The following is a 5,956-nucleotide window of genomic DNA, read 5'->3' on the forward strand; positions in this document are numbered from 1 at the left end:
CTCTCAGGGAGACTACACTAGCTTTAAAAGCTTGTCTCCCAAGTACTGGGATTATCAAAATTCGATTTTTAAGATAATATCTCATTTTGTTGCCAGGCAAGGCTGAAACTCTTCCAGCTGAACTTGAACTCATGGCAATTCTCCTGCCTCCATCTCTGAGTGCTGGGATGGCAGATGACAGCCACCACGTGGTCTCACAGAATCATGCAAGCCCTCCACCCCTGTGACTTATCATTCTTGCCTTGCTCTTTCGGCAGACCTGGGGCACATCCTGGTGTCTTGTCTTCTGCGGTCCTTCCAGAGTTCTTGTTTGGCTGCTGTGCTGGAAGGGCGGTCTCTCCATCCATGCACATCTGAGCATTTCTGTATCTGGCTTTGCATGTGAGCTGGTTTTCTTTATTTCCCCATACCCGGGTTTCATTTCCAATCTTACATTTCTAACAGTGTTCTTCTTCTTCTTTTTTTTTTTTTTTAATTTGGGCTGACTCAGCCATTCTGCTTGTAATGTTTTATCCATCCCCTCTCCTTTCTTCTGCAGAGACTCCATGCACATGTAGAGAAGGCTAGATGAAGTGATCTTATGGTCCACTAATGCGCCATTTCTACCTTTAAATATTGTTTTATTTATGTGTCGGCAAAATGTACGTGAATGTGGGTGCCCAAAGAGGCCAGAAGAAGGGAGTGTTACAAAGCTGGAGTTACAGCTGGTTTTTAGCCATAGTGCTGAGAATCAAATTCAGGTCCTCTGCAAAAGGAATATCTACTTCTAACTGCTGAGCCCTCTGCTCCGCTCCCTGTGGCTCTATTTTTAAAATCATGTTTTCTTTGTGTTTAATTGGGGATAGTTGCTCTCTCTTTCTGTGTGTGTGTGTGTGTGTGTGTCTGTGTGTGTCTGTGTGTGTGTGTGTGTTGAGTCTCACTATGCAGACCAGGCTGTCCTGAAACACACAGGAATGTGGTTGAATCTGCCTCCAGCATGCTGGGATAAAAGGTGTGACCACTGGGTAGTTCCTGCTTGTGGTGACTAATTGCAGTTGACAGTTCGACTACATCTGTGTGTCAACTAAATGGAATCAACTGAATCCAACCAGTTCAGCTTGCCTCTGTTGGAATTTTCTTGATTGCATCATCTGAGGTGGGAAACCCCACCTAAACCCAGTGGCAGCTCACATGAAAGGGTGGAGAACAGGAAGTCTTCACTTTTGCCTGCTTGCCTCACTCCAGCTGACAAGTTCATCTACTCTGCTGCTGAGGAAGTCCTTCATTGGTTCTAGAACCTACTTCTTTGGGGTTCCAATGATTGAAGACAAGCTGAGACATCCAGCCTCATTAACTGAACAACAGCAGTAGTTTTGGCCTTTCTAGGGAGAGACAGCCACTGCTGGGCTAGCTGGGACACAGGCTGTAGGTCACACTAACAAATCATTCCTTCATTGTCATTTCTGTCCCTTTAGATAACCCTACCTAACACACTTCTGCTGTGTCTTCAAGGTCAGCTCTTTTCTTCTGCACTGTTTACTTGGCTGTTAATACCGACAGCTTATCAGAATTTTTTTTAAAAAAGTCATTTGTATTAAACACTGCTGTGAATTAACCCTACCAGAAAACACATGACTCTCTCAAAGCCAAAGAGAAAGTCTAGACTGCCTGCCAGCAGCCGCATAGTGAACTTGCCCAAATCATGTAGCCTCGGGCTTCACTGTTCTTTATCTCTTATGTAAGAAAAATACATTCTGGTTGACCCACTTCACTTAGCAAGAACAGTTAGTGAGAAGCCAAAAGGCAGGGTTTGTTCACTTAGGGACTTTCCTGGGTCCTGGAACTGTGGGTTAGGTTTTTGATGGATTGGGTCTTTGTTCCCACTTTGGCACTCATTGGGGCCTATATGCTGGGTTTAAGGTCAGAATGGTGTCTCTAACATGGTGTCAGTAGTGCTAAGATCTCAGAGCCTGTTATGATACTGTCCTTGGGATAAAAGTGTAAACCCGGGGCTGGAGAGATGGATGGCTCAGTGGTTAAGAGCACTGACTGCTTTGCCAGAGGTCCTGAGTTCAATTCCCAGCAACCACATGGTGTCTCACAACCATCTGTAATGGAATCTGATGCCCTCTTCTGGTGTGTCTGAAGACAGCTGCAGTGTACTCATATAAATAAGAAATAAATAAATCTTTTAAAAAACGTGTAAAGGGCTGGTGAGATGGCTCAGTGGGTAAGAGCACCCGACTGCTCTTCCGAAGGTCCTGAGTTCAAATCCCAGCAACCACATGGTGGCTCACAACCATCCATAACGAGATCTGACTCCCCTCTTCTGGAGTGTCTGAAGACAGCTACAGTGTACTTACATATAATAAATAAATAAATAAATAAATAAATAAATCTTTAAAAAAAAATAAAAAAATAAAAAATAAAAATAAAAAACGTGTAAAGCCACACACTAAGATGTTGACACAGTAATGATTAAGGTATTTCCCACAGTTAGGACAGGTTATATGTACAGTATGGACAAAAGGTTTGCAAACCAGGTGGGATGGAGGAAAGATAGTGGGAGATTTCACCATGCTATCAGAGCCCCAGAGCAGCTTAAAATGCATGGGATATTTGCTTTTGGAATTTTTCTTTATTACTTTTGAAAGCTGGCCATAACTAACTCAGTCTGAACGTGGGGAAAGTGGGAATAAAGGCAACTGTATCCAGGTAACTGAGATGGGAACAGAGAGCCTTGCTCAGCCACCTCCTGATTCCTATGTCTGAGCAAAGAGGACGTGGAGATCAAAGCCCATGTGGGTTCATGAGAACAGTGCATATTGGGTCTTCTGTGGGATAATGGGGCCAGGCCGCCAGTTTGCATGCAAAGCACAGCTGCTCCCACAAGGCCTGGAGCCAAGAGTCATCATGTGGAACAGAAGTGCATGAAGATCACCGTTAAAGGAACAGAACAAGGAAGAAAGGAAGGGGGTAGGGGAACCGCTTTAATAACCCCACTTTGAAAACCATTGAATTAAAACAATAGTTTGGAATAGTGCGGCTCAGTCTTCCTGGTGAATCAACCTTCAGTAAGGGCCTCAGAGGTGGAGCCTGACATGGTCCCACGCCTGAAAGTACCCTCTAACACCAAAGGAAAATGTTCAAGGGCCAAAGTGGCACTGTAACAAATGAAACAAAAGTGCCGGTTAGGACTATGCCTCTCTAAACATGTGTGAATGGATGGAGGCTCCTGATGTACGGTCTCAATGATCTGAGAAGCAAGGAGGGGTTCTCCTGAGCCATCCACCCGCGTGCAGCATGGTCGGCCCTGCAAGGTGCGGTAGAGATGGAAGACTCCTACGTCATGAGTGCTTTAGACCATAACTTCAGAGCCCTGGTGGGTTGACCTCTTGTTTCCCAGAGATGAAAGGGCCCTGTCTCTGCCTCTTTGGTAAGTGGAAGCCAAGCCAAATGGGCAATCTCAGAAAACTCTGTGTAGGCTCTGCTTGCATCCGATGGATGAGCTAATAGAGCTCAGACATACAGAGATCCACGGCCCCACTGGGCAGTGATAACGGCTTGTGCGCAAGGCCGTTGATCTGGGCCTGTTTTTCACCAACAGACCTCAGTGACCATCTACGTGTCAGTGGAGAGATCTGGTAGGATCTCTGCAGATCCAGAGAGGTCTAGCCATCATTGTGGAGTGAATCAGCTTTATGGACTCTGAGGCATGGTAAAGTGATCAACCATGGGGGTTTCTAATGCACAGCCTACCTAAGAGGTTGGATCTGGGAAGCCTGTGGGGACAGAGCTCAGGGACATAGTGATAACTCTATGCCCATTTCCAGTAGTCGTCTGCCCTTGCCTCTCTTCATAGAATGTACAGCTAAAGATGTGGCCAAATGCCCTGCCTGCCCAGGTCTCCTCCATCAAACACAGGGATTTCTGCTTGTAGGACACCTGTCAGTTAAAAACCAGAAGGTTTTCAGGAAATATCTCTGCTTGTGCACCCTGCCCTGGCATGCACAGGCAAGACAAGAGAAAGCTATATTTGCTGAGTTCAAAGTCAGGAGAGCCTGCAGTTCAGCAGTGGGTCTGAACTCCAATTTCTTGCAGCAGAGCCAGGATGAGAACCCTACAGCAGAAAGGACCCTATGTTTGTGTGATGACAAGGACAGTGACCACTGGACTTTTCTCCTTCTAGAAACTGCCCACAAGCCCTGTCTTCCCTTGGTGGGAGTGGCCTCCGGCTTCACACACACACATGCACATACATATATGCTTGCACACATGCACACACATATGCACGCACACATGCACACATATATGCTTGCACACACACACACATATGCACACACATGCACGCACACATGCACACACAAATGCACACACAGATGCACACACACATATGCATGCACACATACACACCTATGCTTGCACACATGCATACACATCCATGCACACACACATGTGCACACACACATGCATACACACATGTGCACACACATATGCATATACACACACTCACACACATGCCACCCTGGCAGTGGACTCCACATTGTTCCTTGGTGTAAGCCACAGAAAGCATGCTCAATGGCCTCCACTCCTGCTCCTCCAGAGTGCTCTCAGCAATTCTCAGTCTCATGAGAGCATATTAACTTGTCCTCTTTTGTGAATGGACAAAGACTCAAAGGAGAACCAGAAATGGATGCTGGATGTCACCCAGGTGACTAAGGGACACAGATCAATGGCAGCTCCTGTCTGACTCGTGGGAACAGTCAGTCTCATGGGTTCACAGAAGGGTCTGAGAGAAGACACCTGTGTGGGGGTGGGGTGGGGACTGTGCCATCTGACAATGTGTGGGCTCAGCAGATGTTGCACCCTGTTGAAGTACTCTGTAGAATTAATTGGTAACAGGAATGACAGAGACTCCTGGGTGGGGGTGGGGCATGTTGCAGTCTGCTGTGGTGGTTCATGACTGTAAACCAAGAAGCTGGGAGGCTTGCCACTTGGGAGGACAGCCAGGAGCTTACTCTTGGCCTGTACAACTGGAGCGTTACCCAAGAAAAATAAAAACAGGGTTGGGAGATGGCTAGCTAGAGCGTGAGGCCAGGTTCAGTGAAGAGGGAGATAGAGGGCTGGAGAGACGCCTCAGCCTTTAGCAGCATCAGCCTCTCTTCCAGAGTCCAGTTCAGGGTGCCCACATCTGATGGCTCCCAACCACCTAGAACTCCAGCTCCAGCGGCTCTGACGCCCTCTTCTGGCCTTGGCAGGCACTGGCACGTATATGGAAGATGACTTTTTCCCCCTTAAGGGGTAGTTCAACAGGGGCCTGTATCTTCCCTCTAACCCTTCTCACTGATTAGCCAACTGACTGTGAAGTAGAGTTCCCACCTAAGGAATGAGACACGGTTATCACCAGTGCTGGGGTAAGGGACAGAGGCCACCCCAGTCATGTGTGCTGCTAGCCTGGTCTGGGCTCTGGCCCATGTACCCGTTTTATAAAAAGAAATGGCCTTGCCAAGTTACTTCCACATCATTCGTGTGTTTCTTTGTTTGACGCTGAAATTGTTTTTTTCTGACACTACGAGTGTGCATCCATCACCCTCTATGTATGTGCAGGGAAGATATACAGATGTACCAAAAAGAATGTAAACAAACGGTCCCTAAAATTACAGCATAATAATGTTCACACCCAGGGTAGGACTCAAACGACGACAAGAAAGAAAGAAAGAAAGAAAGAAAGAGAGAGAGAGAGAGAGAGAGAGAGAGAGAGAGAAAGAAAGAAAGAAAGAAAGAAAGAAAGAAAGAAAGAAAGGAAGAAAGAAAGAAAGAAAGAGAGAGGGAGGGGAAAGAAGGAAGGAAGAAAGAAAGAGAGAGAGACCGAGAGAGAAAGAAAGAAAGAAAGAAAGGAAGGAAGGAAGGAAGGAAGGAAGGGAGGGAGAGAGAGAGAGAGAGAGAGAGAGAGAGAGAGAGAGAAAGAAAGAAAGAA

The sequence above is a fragment of the Mus musculus genome, chromosome 12 (genome assembly GCF_000001635.26).
Source record: "Mus musculus strain C57BL/6J chromosome 12, GRCm38.p6 C57BL/6J".
Classification (NCBI taxonomy): domain Eukaryota; kingdom Metazoa; phylum Chordata; class Mammalia; order Rodentia; family Muridae; genus Mus; species Mus musculus.